Source organism: Taudactylus pleione, unplaced genomic scaffold (assembly GCF_031769625.1).
Source record: "Taudactylus pleione unplaced genomic scaffold, aTauple2 ptg000282l, whole genome shotgun sequence".
Lineage (NCBI taxonomy): Eukaryota > Metazoa > Chordata > Amphibia > Anura > Myobatrachidae > Taudactylus > Taudactylus pleione.
In genome coordinates this window covers 9,967,501-9,985,174 of record NW_028284684.1, presented here as the reverse complement: position 1 = coordinate 9,985,174, position 17,674 = coordinate 9,967,501, and the positions used below count along the sequence as shown (strand labels likewise).

The following is a 17,674-nucleotide window of genomic DNA, read 5'->3' as shown; positions in this document are numbered from 1 at the left end:
ACGTTTGGCACTACTTTGTTGATGCACGTGCGGCTACTGCGCACACAATTCACAAACACAGAAAATAATTTTTTTTTTGGTTTGGACTGGAGTGTACTTTCGGGGGTTACAGCACCCTTAACGGTCAAGCCAGCCGGCCCTTTACTTATGACACAGGCGCACGCTTGGCACTACTTTGTTGATGCACGTGCGGCTACTGCGCACACAATTCACAAACACAGAAAATAATTTTTTTTTTGGTTTGGACTGGAGTGTACTTTCGGGGGTTACAGCACCCTTAACGGTCAAGCCAGCCGGCCCTTTACTTATGACACAGGCGCACGCTTGGCACTACTTTGTTGATGCACGTGCGGCTACTGCGCACACAATTCACAAACACAGAAAATAATTTTTTTTTTGGTTTGGACTGGAGTGTACTTTCGGGGGTTACAGCACCCTTAACGGTCAAGCCAGCCGGCCCTTTACTTATGACACAGGCGCACGCTTGGCACTACTTTGTTGATGCACGTGCGGCTACTGCGCACACAATTCACAAACACAGAAAATATATTATTTTTTTAGCACTTGGGGGGAGCACCCCTGATGGACAGAGCACCCCCTGGACAACACTACAGCACCCCTTTAGGACTGGGACACTGCACAGGACTTTGGAGTGGACACAGCCCCTATGGAGAACTGACTGCACAACACAGTCCAGCCAGCCCCTATGGACTTTGAAGTAGTGGACACAGCCCCTATTAACAACAGCAGCACAGCACAACACAGCCAGCCCCTATGGACTTTGAAGTAGTGGACAACAGCAGCACTACACTACACTACACTACACAGCACTAACTCCCACCCTCCCTCTTCACTGTCCACAGCCGAGTGAGAAAATGGCGCCGACGCGGGTACCTTATATAGGATCCAAAACCCGCGAGACTCGGAAGGCGGGATGATGACGTTTTGCCTCGATTTCAGATCCGAGTCAGGCGGGAAAAGTCGAGCCTGACTCGGATCGGACTCGGATCGGGGGGGCTCGGGGGGGTTCGGATTTCAGAAATCCGAACCCGCTCACCCCTATTTTAAACCTTTATCTTTTGTAAAAAAAATAATTTAAATTGCATACTCAGATATACTGTATGAATAAAAAATCCAACACAAAATGAAAACACTAAAAATGTTCTAGTAATTTTTGTATAAACTTTTCTCTGGACATGAAGGCACTGATCTGTAACAGCTTGAGCACATTAAAAGTAAACTAACACACAAATATAAAAGTAAGCTATATAGCATTCTATTAAGACCCTTTGCAATTTAGACCCAAAAAGTGGGTCTTATCACTGCATATCATCGCTATAAACAATGGGCCTGATTCAGCAAGCAACGCAAGAAGAGAACGCACACACTTGGCCGATGGCTTGCTTACTGCTCATGCGCAGCGATTAGGCTACTGTTTTTCAAACACAAAATGTGGCTACCATGCCTTTAATACATATTAACACTTATGTCATTAGAAGTAATGTTTTAGATGTCCCAAAGAACAGGAAAGTGTTACTGTAAACTGTATTTTTAGCATATAAATATATTTAATATGAATATCTAGCGCAGATAGTTTTGTGGAGCAATGTGACTGCATTTAATGAACAAAATTAACAAGTTTGCAAATGGTATATTTTTAAAATTATTCTTGTCAGGCCTATTCTCACTTTAAATGGAGAAAACAAGAGACTGGAGAAAACCTCCAAACTATCCCAGTTTTTGGTGACTCTGACCAGAAGAGTAACTAGGATTTTGTAGGCCCTATGACAGAATTTTGAAAGGGCCCCTAATACTTCTAATACTTCTAGCGAAACACTTTTCCTTGCAGTGCCCCTCTGGAGATTTTTATAACTTTGACTATTGGATAAATGAATACTTTTTATTTTGCTGTCTATATAAACTAACCCATTGTACCTTCAGATTCCCTAATTATTGTGTCTCCATAGAAATATTAAGCAATCGGATGGTACAAGCAGCTGGGTTGCCTTCCCTCCAGAGCCTGGAGTGGGTAATACAACCGGGCCAGATTCCTTGTAGTTGCTTACAGCCTGACACCATAGTTCAGCGCCAGGCAACCATTTGATATTGTGCCAAGTTAAATATAATTAAACTCAGACCCCTCCTCATGCCAAGATGCCTCCCCCCGCCCTCAGTACTTACAGGGACCAACTTTGGGGAGAGGGGCCAAAGACAAAGTTTAGGGTGGTGGTGGGGGCAGGGTCAGAGATGGGGAGCAGTGTCAGAGGAACACATAGGAAGAGGGGATCAGAGGAACACATGGGAAGAATGTGGTCAGATGAACATACTGTATGGAAGGCAGGGGTCAGAGGCCCTCTGGGCAGCAGGTGTCAAAGGCACACATCGGGAGGGAAAACTCAGAAAATCCCTTGGGAAGATAGTGGTTAGAAATGCACATATGGAGGGGTGCAGAGGAACACATTTGGAGGCAGGTGGGTATCAGAAGCACATGTGAGGAGGTAGTGGTTAGAGGTACACATGGGGAGAAGGATATGAAAATGGGGGGGTCAGAAAGCATGCATGTGAAGGGAAGATTAGAAATCACATATGATGAGGTGAGTCAGAAGCACACATGGGGAGGCAGTGATCAGAGGCACACATGGGGAGGGAGATCAGAGACACATGGGGAAGGGGTTTCAGAAACACATGGGGAGGAGGAATAAGAGACATGCAATGCAGAGATACACATGAGGAGGGGGCAGAGGCACACCTGGGAGAGTTTTGTGTGCCACTATTACTGTGAAATTAGGAGAAGGAGAAGAAAAAAAGGAGGAGGGTTGGGGGCAGGGACTCAAGAATAACATGAATTGAAGTAGAGGTGATCTCAAGTCCAGATTCAAAGCCTCTTATGAGAGTGGGAAGGAAGCACCACTCACATGCCCCCAGGTAAATCCAGTTCTGCATCTGTTGCTGATCATTGTCTCTATATGACTAGTGCAGCGGCCGCGGACAGTGGTCGCTTCTATTAGTAATGTCGCACAAGGTTAGCTGACTGCAGGAGGAAGGAGGGCCCCGGAGTCATTCCGGGCCGCATAGCAATGGCACCACTTGCACTCACTGTAGTTATGCCAGTGGTTCTGTTCCATTGTCCTACCGGCAGACATCTTTATCATGAAGTTGTGTCGTATGTCCCATGTACTGTTGGTCTGTATAGCAATTACCTCCACTTTTACACCCAGGGCTGGTGCTACTTTTAGGCAGGGCATTGGACCCAGGAGGGGGGAGGGGGGGGGGGTCATTGAGGCCGCCCAGCACAAGAATAACAGGTGTTTCTTTACGCTACTTAATGATGGTGGTGGCTGCATTTTTTACAGTCCACTGCTCCCACACATGTGCCTGCACTGGCACAGGCTGCAGCTTCTGATAAGCCTGGGTGCCAATATTTATGATACAGCACAGATCTGCCTGCCCATCCCAGCCCAGCGGAACTCATCCATTCCGCTCCAGTAACCTACACATCCCTTCACTCCAAATCGCAGTGTGTGATTCATAGAAGTTCTGCCTCCCAGACGAGATGAGGCAGAGCCTACCAACCCCCTTCAGCTAGGCAGTGCTGACAGAACATCAGCAGGAGGATGTACATACTGCTTCCCTCCATTGTCTGCGCTGTCTTATCAGGGATACTATAAGATACAAACCCCTCCTCCTCTATCGGACATGGTAGTTTAAGGCTTTTCCTGTTAAGAGTACACCATATGAAGTGAATAGAGAGCCTGTCTAGAACCCCTGAATGTACCTGTACAGGCATTTAATCCCAACCAGTTCCTAGATTCACAAGTCCACTTCCCTATGTCCAGAAGATCCACCAGCAGATATCCTCAGTACATCATGCTGATCAGATCTGAAATGCTTGTCCTCTGGATTTAGGGCCTGATTCGGTATGCAGTCGGGAAGCCGGCGGGCCTAATCCCGACAGCCGGCTTCCCGCCTGTCATATCCTGGCAAGGGTCTAAAGACAGGCGTCGTTATGCCGACGCTTGTCATTAGACATACGCCGGGAGCTCAACGCCCTGCATCCAGACCGAAGGGACGCCGGGCACCGAGCGCGGATAGCCATGGGGTTTAGGGTTCCCGGGGGGGGGACGACTTAGGGTTAGGCACCCCGCCGGGAGGTTAGGTTAGGCTAGGGGAAGGGGGGTTAGCGTTAGGCACTTAGAGGGGGGATTATGGTTAGGCACTGGGGGGGAAGGTTAGGGTTAGGCACCCCTAAAGGAGGGTTAGGGGGTAGAAATAGGTTAGTATATACTTACCTGGGGACGATCGGGATTTCCTCCTCTGCCGGGATGCTGATGTCGGGATTCCAACCGCCGGGCATGGGTCCGGCGGTAAATCATACCGATTCCCCTGATTCAGTAAGGATCGCTATTGCTATAGAGATTACGCACGCAGTCTCACTGCAGAGATATGCTAATGATTGCAATCGCAATGCCACACGCAGCCTAGCATAATGACGCCCACTTTACCACACATATCCATAATACTTAGTAAGACTGCAAAACCATCGGCAACATCGAGTAGAATTGCAGCCTCACGCACACTTGCACAAGGTCTGACCTTACTCAGGAATTGCTAACCTCATCGCACGCAGTGAAACCCAAGCTGCGTATGGCATTGCAAAGGCTAATTTATGCATGCCCCTGCAACTGCGTTCAAACGCACTGGCATGCCTGCGTTTTGCCGACCACCCTCCGTCACCACCCCCAAATGGAACTTCTTGTCAACGCTCTACGATGGGTCTGCGTAGTCATTGTGATCACAGTCCCGATCACAGTGGAGTCTTCCTGCACACGCACTGCGATGCATACGCAAAAATCGTCTGATTGCGTGCGTAATCACAGTTGCGATCTGTAATTAATTCAGCCCTTAGTTTTTAGTGAATGAGAAGCATTTGCCTTAGTTTTGTTGAGTAGATCTTCCACACGCCACTGGGAGATCTTTATCATGCCCACACACGGAACGATATAGCGGCAATATTGTTCAAAACCGTCAGATCGCCCGCTATATCGCTCCGTGTGTGGAGGCTTTAGGTCTCATACACTTAGGCCTTCGTTCAGAGGCTGCCATACGGTCTACGACTGCATGGCCGCCTCGATGTTTGTCTAGTGCGCATGCGCACAAGGGAGCCAGCTCCTTCGTGCGCATGCGTGAGACCCGCTATGACCGACAGCGCCGGTCGTAGCGGGTCTCATTCCAAAGGGAGCGAGCTGTCGATGTTGATTGACAGCTCGCCCCGTTTGGAAGGCGGGCCGGGGGGTGGCAGCCCAAACGGAGGCGTTCCCATGGGAATGCCTGCCGTTTGGGGGAGGCCCCACTGACATCACTAGTGATGTCAGTGGAGAGCTTCCGGCTCTGACAGAGCCAGAAGCTCTCCGGGGCTTACGACAAGTGAGACCCTACCCTAGGGTCTCGTCGTAAGCCCCGATGGTCGCGATGGTCAATGACCATCGCGACCATCACCCTAGCGGTCGTTAGAGCTGTGGGTGTTAATCCACAGCCTAACGACCGAAACAGAGGCGGCCGGTCAGAATGCAAGCGGCCGCCCAGTTTCTGAGCGACCGCTTGCATCCTCCGACCACCTCTGAATGAGACCCTTAGTCCCGTACACTGGACCACCTTGTTACGTTAAAACAGAAAGCATTTTAGCTGTATAATCATGGAGTGTATATATATATAGTGTTTGGAAATCATTGCTGTCACTTTATAATATTGTTCCATCTAGAATTTATTAAATAACCAAGATTTACTTAAAAGCTAAATCTGGAAACTGGAAACCTATTGTATGTAATTTTCATTATTATATTACTATACATCCATACAATAGAGCAACACCTGCAATATATTTTTCAAAGGTACAAATATAGCTGATAGGATTTAATGTGAGAAGCATGTAATTATGAAATGCATTTCTCATTTTCTGTATTAAATGGCATTGTGAAATGAAACTTGTAATGGAATTTTTTTTACAAAGCAAAAGGAAGTTGGACCTTATTACAAAAAAACACTAGTGTTCAATGATTTCCAATAAGTGGAGTAATCATTTTTTAGTTTAACCTTAAATTTACTATGAACCTTGCAAATTGAAAATAATTGACCTGATTGAATTAAAGTTGTCATTGAAACCCAGCTGTTCGTATCTATAAAATATGAATCTAGACTTAAAAGTCATCAGAAGATTTGACAAGCATATTTCTATCAAATGTAGTTGTAGAGACATCAGATTTCCAAAGCTTCTGCAAAATGGGCTTTCTATTACAATTCTTATAATGGTAAACAATAGTCTTTTTTTTCTGGTATATTCCCAGTGTTTTGAAATGACAATGTGCTTGTTAGGGGCAGACTGGGCTAAGGGGCATGGGAGATTGTGCCCCTTGGGCAGGAACAATTATTAAAATGTTGGTCTTGCTAGCTGAGACCATATACTGGGGCGGATGCAGCGCTAAAGCAAGTAAGACGCAATTGTCCCTACGGTATGCTGCCTGCACAGAACTGAATGCAGATGTTAATTTGTATGAGTTCTATGCGGTATCCGGTCTTTAGGTCTAAAGTAAAAGGTAGACAATGTTAAGGTAGACAATACAAGTTAGATAGGGAATAGGTTGACAGGGTCTGAAGGTCGACAGACTAAAGGTCAACTAGTAAGAAGGTCAACAGGGACAGAAGGTCAACAGGGCCATTAGGTCGACACACAACTGGTCGATGCATTTTTTTTTTCGAGTTAGGCACTTACCTGAGGGCTAGGGTTAGGCACTTACTGGAGGGCTAGGGTTAGGCACTTACTCCGACGGTTAGGATTGGGCACCAGGAGGGAGGGTGAGGGTTAGGCACCTACCGGAGGGTTAGGGTTATGCACTAGAAGGGACGGTTAGGGTCCGGCACCTACCTCGACGGTTAGGGTTAGGCACCAGGAGGTAGGGTTAGGGTTAGGCACCAAGGGAAAGGTTAGGGTTAGGGTGAAGACTAGGGTTAGAAAAAAAAATGTGTAGACCATTTCTGTGTTGACCATTTTTGTGTCGACCTGATGACCCTATCGATCTCCTGTCCCTGTTGACCTTCTTACTAGTTGACCTTTTGTGTGTCGACCTTCAGACCCTGTCGACCTTTAGACCCTGTCTAACTTGTATTGTCTACCTAAACATTGTCTACCTTTTTATTGTAGACCTAGTGATCCACACCCTTCTATGCATCTCGGCAACTGCACCCAATAATTCACTTGTTCAAATAGGCACGTGCTGGCCCCAGCCCCATACCTGGTGTAAAAGATCATTCTAGAATCAGATGGATCTTTGCATACACACTAACGCATCATAATCCACGCTCCAGTTACTCTCATTCAGTGACAAGTGGACTAGCGACTAAAATGCATATGACTGCAATAGCCAACAGATATGTGCCCACGGCTACGGATCATGCACAGTTACAAATATTGCAAGATCCTTCTGCAAAACATTCTTCTGCAACTCTCCATCAACAGGGCCAGATCAACAATGGGGCAGATGGGGCTACAGCTACAGGCCTCCACATGGTTGGCCATAAATATTTAAAATGGCATTTCTATTTTTGTCACAAAATTGAGCAGTTTTTCTACTTATTTAGGGAGGCATTGGGGCTGATAGTGACATGCCCACACAGCACTAGTCACACCTAGGCCCTCGCATATTTTCAGCCCCAGTCACATGTGGCACTTAATGGGCCCCTGTCTATCAGTCTCACTGTGTCTGGCAGAAGAGACATATTTGTGTTTTAAACCCGATGTCTCTCATGCTACATTAGGCAGTGTCCTCTGCTACTCAGTCTTCTTAAATATAATTTTACAGCACACAACTCCAGCTATTGTTCCTAGTATACTTTAGTTATATACAATTGTATGATATCCCGGCAGCCGCATGGCCGGGAGTTCGAAGCCCGGCAGCGGCAGCCCGACAAAACAGCAGAGTCCGGCAGCGGAAGCCCAACAGCGCTGGAAATCCCGATCGTCCTAAGGTAAGTATCTACTAACCTAACCCCCCTAACCCTAACCCTCCTTAGGGGTGCCTAATCCTAACCTTCCCCCTGTGCCTAACCCTAATCCCCCTGTAAGTGCCTAACCCTAACCTCCCTCCCCCTAGCCTAACCCTCCCGGGGGGTGCCTATCCCTGTCCCCCCCGGGAGCCCTAAACCTAACCCTCCCCTCCCGCGGCTGTCCGCTGGCAGCGCCCGGCATCCCTTCGATTGAGATGCCGGGCAACGGTCTCCCGGCATCGGAAAAGTGACATGCGTCTAGATTTAGACGCCTGTCATTTAACCCTCGCCAGGTAATGCAGTCGGGAAGCCGGCTGTCGGCTAACGTCAGCCGGCTTCCCGATTGCATCCCATTGGCACTACTGTTACCACACATTAGTAGTCTCCGAATATCTAATGATAAAAGTGAACGATAGGAACGATAACTATTTAATTCAACGATATATCTTACATAACGTCCAGTGTGCATGTACCAAACAACCAAACATGCGTCCTCCCGTGGGTCGTTAACGATGTTTGCTGTCGTGCAAACATACAGGCCAATCTGACGATATCATCAGAAAGTACCTGTTCAGGGATGTGGCAGGATGACGTCACTGAACGATATCATTCAGTGTGTATACTCAATATCTTTCACCAATACCTTTCACCAATATCGCTCATACAGCATATCGTCTAGTGTGTATGAGCCTTAAAAAAAATTGTATCTCTACAACCATATGCAAAGCTGTAGCTCCTAAATGTTATTTAAATTAACAAATAACAAAGCAGAGAATACTAAATTGGGATATCAATGGCCCATATTCGTTCATTGGGCAATCTTCTATTTGAAATAGCTTGCACCTAGTTTTTCTTGCTGTCTAAACCACAAGCAGGAACCTAGTTCAGCATTTTTAATGAGCCCTCTCCTCTAATCTCTATACATCACCTCTGCCAATGCTGAACTCACAGTTTAGGGGGAATGTGACCTGATGAAATGTGATGCCCACTTTCCCCTACCTGTTATATAGCTCAAATGGAACCATAGGGGGAGCAGCCATAGCTCCACGGGGACCTGGGTGATTGCCTTATCTGCCAGTACCATAACCCGCAGGGGCATATTTATAATGGGTGCAGGGTGTGCGGGGAACATGGACCCAGGGGGATGCCGCACCGCACACCCTGCACCCATAATATTACTTACCTCTCTGGAGTCCCACATTGGCGCGGGGGTCTAGCGCTGTAAAACGACAGGAAAATGGCAGTGGCGGACATTTTCCCATCGTTTGCGCATGCGCAGTATAGGGAAAATGGCCGCCGCGGCCATTTCCCGGTGACCTGTGCATTCATTATAGACTCTGGGCACACTCTAGTGCCCAGAGTCTATAACTCCGGCGCTGGCCGAGCACAGCTCAGTGCGCTGCCGGCCGCCGGGCGGAGAGGAGGGAGCCCGTATCGGAGACTGCACACAGGCCCCCTCCTCTCTAGAAACACCCCTGATAACCCGCCTTGGTACATTATACTTAGGTACTGTCTGCCCCACTGCACAAAAGTGTTCTTTTCAAGTACATTACTTGTGCAAGTCAGAGAACTGTGATTTAAAAATGATTTTAACTCTCTCCTGATATAACTCCTGTAACATACCTCCGTATATTTGCAGAGTATACAACAGTGAAGAAGGCCTCATCATGTACGGAGCATGTCCACATCATGGAGGGTGTAGTACCATGTCCATGTAATGTGGCCATGTCCCCGTAGTATGTCAAGTGTTGAAAACGTATATGCTGCACGTACCAGTGGCGGGTGTACGGGGCACCAATCATCTGCTGCTCTGGTACAGTATGCATAGAAGCAGCAAATACAGTCCCGATCATGACAGCTGGACAGAGCCTTCAAAAAGGACTGTTCTGCTGAAATAACATGAGACTTTAGTGCTTATTTGCCATCTTTTCAGAAAATTGCAAAATGTACACTAAAACAGCAACAAATCAAACACATACAGTCATCTTCATACTGCGCTAGACAGATAAAAGCTTTTTATTGGCCATGCTGGTTCAGTGCATACTTTGCACCAATTTTTTTTTTTTATTTAATTAGATTTATTGACAGCATAATTTTTTTTACATGCCTAGAAGGAGTCCCCCACTCCTCTTCTGTCACCTCCACTTCATTGAGCCAACATTCATAGCCAGCACAGGGGACGTCGCTTCATCACTTCCCCATCTGCTGGGTCGTCACCCCCTCCCACTGTGTCATACACTACTCACTTGGATGGCCACGTGAGTCAGGGAACCTGTCTTTTGCCTTTTTATCCTAAATTGTGTACTTTTTCCTCAGTGTTGCTACTTTTATTCCATTTTGCTACTACTTTCCTCCATTGTGTAACTTTTGTTAAATGTTGCTACTTTTTCCTCAATTTTCTGTCTTAGAGCTCTATTCATCACCACTTCATTTCTACAAAATTAATATTTTCACCTTTTTTTGTAGAAATTAAGTTTTCGTCCATTCATCAAATTACGCAAGGTAACTCATTCACTACATTTGACTAATGCTTTTATGAATCTCAATACATTCACTGATATGACACGGTTTTGGCCTAAAGCACTGAGTTCAACATTCACAAGCCAATAACAAATACAGTAGGAAGCATAGATTGTTCCAACCCAGATGGACAGATAATCCCTGTTTGCATTCTCATATCACATCCAGGAGAACCACTTTTACTTTGTAACTGAAAATCCCAATTTACTATATTAGAAATGAGTTGTTCAAAGACAGGAACAAAGTAAAAGCTGACACTTACAGAACAATTCAATTAGATACAGAGCAGCTGAAATGGGTCCTGGTGGCTGTTGCTCATTAACTTCAGAAGGCAGATTCTGCTTGTACCCTACAAAAACAAATTTGCAACACAAGTTACAGAGGGCAGTTTGTGGCTAATTAAATCCGCCCTTTAGTAAGTGACACTTTACCCAGGAGCAGAACACAGCATCACAGGGCCCAATAGAAAAACATTGGTACAGGCCCAGGAATGCCAGTTCACCCTCTGAGGCCCCTGCTCTGCTCTTCTGTGCATCTTCAGCTCCCGGCCTTGTAGGAGCCGCTTCCCTTACAGTGGTGGTAGTTCTGCCACTACAACACTGAACCAAAATGGAAATTATTCATGTTGAGAAAAAGAAAAAACCATTTCCCTACACAAAATCAAAGCATAAAATGTCCCATACATGGGATCTGTCATCTGGAATGTTTGTGACTCATGGTTTTTCCAATGTATTTTTTTGAAATATCAGAGTATCGTGCCTAAAATCTACAGCTGATCTAATATCCGACACCTGTATTTGGTATTACAGTACCATTCTTAGTATGTTATTTAGCCTAAAATATATACATTCAAATTAGAAAACGTCCTCTTCAGTGTCTGCAGGAAGAAGGACAACCTTTATATACAGAGGTCATTGGAGCATAAAGTGAATATCTGAAAATAAGTTGGATACTTTTAACAATGTTGCAGGTTTAATTTGTATTCCGGAAGACATGTGATTGCTACATTTATTAGCAACAGAAATATTCAGCTATCAGAGGGAACAAATAAAAAAGGGACCCATAGAAACATGCAGATCTTCAGAGTAGGAGTGTTTTAGGAATGCATGAACTAAAGCTTCCCATCCACTACGACATCATAATCGTGCCGTCGTCCCCCTAGGGGTGAAGAGCATACACTGAACGTTCAGACGTTCAGTGTATGCAGATCAATGATCCCCGAACATGGTAACCTGACGGCGGTAGTCAGGTTGACCTCTATGTTCTGGCGATGATAGATGTTAATTACGACCAGCAGGCGTGTGCATCGCTGGTCGTTTTTAACATTTTACTGCCCGATTTGCGGACGATTTGCAATCGATTGCAGGATAACGATGTCGTTATCATGCAATCGACTGTAAAAATCGCTTAGTGGATGGGCACCTTAAGCTCAATGTTATATTTTTTTACGAAAAAAACTCTTGTGTCTGCACCTGAAATCACTTAGCCATGAAAACAAACCAGAAATATAACATGAAACATGTATTTATTATAATAACAATAAACCTGTTAGAACTGCAGCTCCTCAGGACATAAAAATGGAATAACAATAATGCAATATTGCAATAAAACACCTCTACACATAAGTAAAATATAAAACAAAATATAATCTCAAATAGCTGAAAAAACTAATGACATTAATGGGTGACAAAGTTCCTCAGGAGAATGGTGACTTGGTATAATAATTCAATATATGTAGCAAGTAACTCTTCCTTTTAGCGGAATTATCTGTATCTCCTTGAATATAAAAGGCCACTCACCACTGGTGTGATAAAGTCCCGAACAAGCCAGATATATAGGTGAACATAAGCGGTCATCAATGGGAGCTCGGTCAACAGGACATTCCACAAGGGCACAATCGGCAGCAATATTCAGCCTAACCGTTATAGGAGTCTCCAGACTCGGAGCTGGCAGCCACAGTGTTAGAGAGTGAAATCCTGTGTAAGGGGTGAAACCCGTCACCTGTGGACAGCAGGGAGCAGAGAGCAGTGATGTTAACTCCGACACCCGGGATCAGCTGAAAGTAGTGAGCGATGATATCAGCGGTGGATGCCGCAGGATTGTAAGTGGAAGCCGCAAAGTCCGCAATGGTCTGTGACTGAGATGCACACTTCGGTGTGTTCGATCTCCCACAAGCGGCAATCTGAGGTCCGTCTTAGGCGCAGACACAAGAGCTTTTTTCGTTCTGGTTGTTTTGGGGAATACTAGGCAGATATCCCCCTGGAGAGCTGCCAGTAATTCACTGTTGAATCCCTGTTGTATTATATTAGCGCTCCACTTTTTCTGAATTAGTTATATTTTTTTAGTTAATGGATATACACACAGTAAATTCAGTACTGTGAAATATTTGTTCATATTTGTACATACGGGGCCTGAACCTGAGTCATGTGTGCGAGTTCATGATAATCCACTACAAAGCCCTTGTGCACATCCGTGTGTCCGAATGTGCAAGGACTGAGACGCCGGCTCTCAGTGTGTATAGGCGCTGCATTACCATCTGGTGCGTCTTCAGACATATCATCAGTCTCACATCAGAATTTGCACCAGACCTATGGCAAGTGGAGTTTTTCTATCTGCGTATGGCCTGAGTATAGCCTCCTATGTAAGCCGCTATGTGCATCTCTACATACAACCGCTTTCAGCAACATGCCCACAACATGCCTGCAACGCTCGCATAAGACACATCTCCATGCATTTTTTTAGCCACCCCCTTGTTACCTCCCATGCAGGAAGACCCCTTACATTTCTGCTACCTTGCAATGAATTCGATCTGCGACTCTGTGCGAAAAAAATTGGAACTGGGATGCACGTGCAGACAAAAAACATTGCATCACACTGCGTCCAACATCACCTCTGCATTCAACTTAGAATCAGGCCCATGGATTTCAATATTCCAATATTCAGGACATTTTTCATTATATATATATATATATATATATATATATATATATATATAGTAGAGAGATGAGGCGGCACTAGAGGACTTAATTCATGTTAATGGTAAATAGTAGGTTACTATTTACCATTAAAATGGATTAAGGCCCTGATTCAGAGCCGGACGCTCTGACAGAGCGCTCGCTCTGAATCAGGGCCATCCCTGTTCCTTTTTAAAGCAGCCTCCTAGCCGCTCGCATAGCTGTGGGTGACCACCCACAGCTATAGCGAGTGGCCAAAATGATGGTCGCGATGGTCAAGACCATCGCGACCATCGGGCTTGCGACGAGACCCTGCGGTAGGGTCTCACCATCTACAGCACGCCCCCTTTGGTGCGAGACCCTTAACGACGGCTTGGCCGTCGTTAATCAGGTCTCGCGCTTGCGCACGACGGAGGCGCCTCCGTCGTGCGCATGCGCACTTGGACACCATCGACCTGCTTGCGAGTGCTCAGCGCTCGCGAGCGGGTCAGAATCAGCCCCTAAGTCCTCTAGTGCCGCCTCATCTTTCTACCAGAGTTTTCTACCAAGGAGGGCACAGAGGCACGTTGAACACTGGAGTGAGGAGTGCCGAGCCGATGCAAATATATATATGTATATATATATATATATATATATGGAGCTATTAGAACTGGAATAGAGCGCCCAATGTGCTTATGTACCTTTATATATACACAAACGGTATTACATTGATTAATGAACTGTGTAAAAAGTGCTGCAGTGCAAAAAAATAATATATTAAGGGATACCTCCCAAACAATGAAGTACCCGAAATAAATATCAATCAAATTCATATAAATGTGCAACCGTGCATAAATTATTAAAGTGCAAAAATATGAAAGTGCAAATCAGACAATATTAAAAAAAATTAAAAATAATAGTTTTAATCAAAATCAGCAATAATATCCTTCCACATGAAGGATAAAATACATAAAAATCAAGAAAACAATTGCACGTCTGTATATATATATATATATATATATATATATATATATATAAATACCATAAAAAATCAGAATAAATAGGGATTTAAAAAATAAATATAGCTTATCTGATAAAAAATGGCAAGTTCATGAATGGGTAGAGAACAGGAGCAGCCAACGCGTTTCGTCCGTATCCTGGACTTCTTCAAGGGATAGTGAGGCTCCTATGGGGTATCCAACATTTATACCCCCTCTAATAAGGACAAACAAGGAATGATAGCAATCGTTAGTGACATCACTTCCGGTTTTCCGATTAGCATAAGCTTATTGAAGAGTCATAGTTGTTATATATCCACTAAACTATTCTCTTATTAGCCACACTGTTCATATACATCATCATATTCCTAGAATTTAAAGTCATTTTAGATCTTTAGTTAGAGTATTGCACCGTTTATGGTTTTATTGCGTCACTTCCGCCCTTAGTTCCCGCGGCACTTCCGCCCTTTACTTAGTATGCAGTATATTATGCTAATTTCCATTAGTTGTCTCCGGTTCACGTAACTTCCGCCCAATTTGCATACAGCGCTACACACCATCCTTGGCTTTCCGTGATAGGCTGGTCAGCCAGCTTCCTCCACTCGATCATCCGGTCATGTGTTCACTCGATCATCCGGTCATGTGTTCACACCACCCCATGTCTGCCGGTATCCATCTTGGTACTCTCATTGATGTCCCCACTCGCGGCCATCTTTCTACTCCCGGTGACCATCTTATTGCTCTCACAGGTGTCCACTCACGGCCATCTTTCTACTCCCGGTAATTGTAATCTCCATGGTCATCACTGACGGCATCCATCTTGGTCATCTCAGTGGTGTATCCACCCGCGGCCATTTTACTACTCCTGGTGACTGTTATCTCCACAACCATCTTCCTAATCTTTTCTATCTGTTATTAGGGTGCTTTAATCCTGGAAGTAGCAAATTTATTTAAATCTTTCCTATATGGCATAATGCAAACAATGTTAGTGTTAACATGTGACACATGTATTAAACATGTCCAAAAATAAATAAATAAATTATTAAGATTTATGCTTCACACCAGATCTCTACTTAAAAAGAAAAAAAAAAATTTGTATAAGAATAAATATAAAACAATATTGTTTATAAATAAGTCCCATTTATGTAATATAAATTGTATGTGTAATGGTATTGGTAATATGGAATTTCATCTCTTCTTTCTTTCCATGGTTCTCACTCAATATGTGTAGTCCATTCAATATTTATTTCAAAAGACTTCTTATTTGCTGCGTGGTTCATTCATGGACGTTCAGGTGTAGATCAGAGATTGCTTCATGGGTCATTTGTCCTGAGGGAATAATAACAGTGGGTCCCTTGGGAATCTACCGTACCTGGTCTTCCCTAGAGGTCTCCCATCTAAGTACTAACCAAGCCCAATGGTGCTTAGCTTCCAAGATCAGACGAGATTGGGCGCTCCAACACAGGTATGACAGTAGATATTATTGGGACATACTGTATACCCTCCTGACCTGTTTTCCTCCATCTCAATCTTCTTATAGGAAGGGAGCTATTTCATAATTGTCGTTAAATCCTCTAGGCGTCATAGTGTCCAATTCAAAGATCCAAAACATTTCCCGTTTAGATAATTTGTTCGCAAGGTCTCCTCCTCTATCTCCCAATTCCACATGTTCTATTGCTTTAAACGTCAAGGCATCCGGATCCGATTTATGACATGAATTAAAATGTCTTGACACCATATGAGTCTCCACCTTATTTTTAATATTCCGTATATTTTCCTGTATGCGAAGTTTTAATGGTCGTTTCGTCTTGCCCACATATTTTGTTCCACATGAACATTCCAAGAGGTAAATCACTGAAGTTGAGTTGCAATTGAGATGCTGTTTAATTTTGTATTCCTTATTAATCACATGTTAACACTAACATTGTTTCCATTATGCCATATAGGAAAGATTTAAATAAATTTGCTACTTCCAGGATTAAAGCGCCCTGATAACAGATAGAAAAGATTAGGAAGATGGCTGTGGAGATAACAGTCACCAGGATTAGTAAAATGGCCGCGGGTGGATACACTACTGAGATGACCAAGATGGATGCCGTCAGTGATGACCATGGAGATTACAATTACCGGGAGTAGAAAGATGGCCGTGAATGGACACCTGTGAGAGCAATAAGATGGTCACTGGGAGTAGAAAGATGGCCGCGAGTGGGGACATCAATGAGAGTACCAAGATGGATACCGGCAGACATGGGGAGGTGTGAACACATGACCGGATGATCGAGTGAACACATGACCGGATGATCGAGTGGAGGAAGCTGGCTGACCAGCCTATCACGGAAAGCCAAGGATGGTGTGTAGCGCTGTATGCAAATTGGGCGGAAGTTACGTGAACCGGAGACAACTAATGGAAATGAGCATAATATACTGCATACTAAGTAAAGGGCGGAAGTGCAGCGGGAACTAAGGGCGGAAGTGATGCAATAAAACCATAAACGGTGCAATACTCTAACTAAAGATCTAAAATGACTTTAAATTCTAGGAATATGATGATGTATATGAACAGTGTGGCTAATAAGAGAATAGTTTAGTGGATATATAACAACTATGACTCTTCAATAAGCTTATGCTAATCGGAAAACCGGAAGTGATGTCACTAATGATTGCTATCATTCCTTGTTTGTCCTTATTAGAGGGGGTATAAATGTTGGATACCCCATAGGAGCCTCACTATCCCTTGAAGAAGTCCAGGATACGGACGAAACGCGTTGGATGCTCCTGTTCTCTACCCATTCATGAACTTGCCATTTTTTATCAGATAAGCTATATTTATTTTTTAAATCCCTATTTATTCTGATTTTTATGGTATTTTTATATATATATATATATATATATATATATATATATATACAGACGTGCAATTGTTTTCTTGATTTTTATGTATTTTATCCTTCATATGGAAGGATATTATTGCTGATTTTGATTAAAACTATTATTTTAAAAAAATGTTTGTATTGTCTGATTTGCACTTTCATATTTTTGCACTTTAATAATTTATGCACGGTTGCACATTTATATGAATTTGATTGATATTTATTTCGGGTACTTCATTGTTTGGGAGGTATCCCTTAATATATTATTTTTTTGCACTGCAGCACTTTTTACACAGTTCATTAATCAATGTAATAC

General features: G+C 44.1%; 1 protein-coding gene and 1 pseudogene across 1 annotated transcript in view; one reads left to right on the top strand and one right to left on the bottom strand.

Annotated features, from left to right (window-relative positions):
- TMEM132C (transmembrane protein 132C) overlaps window positions 1-17,674 on the top strand; it is a 594,252-nt gene that overhangs the window by 84,334 nt on the left and 492,244 nt on the right. The gene's annotated exons all lie outside the window — the stretch shown is intronic.
- LOC148512121 (5S ribosomal RNA) lies at window positions 15,849-15,967 on the bottom strand (annotated as a pseudogene).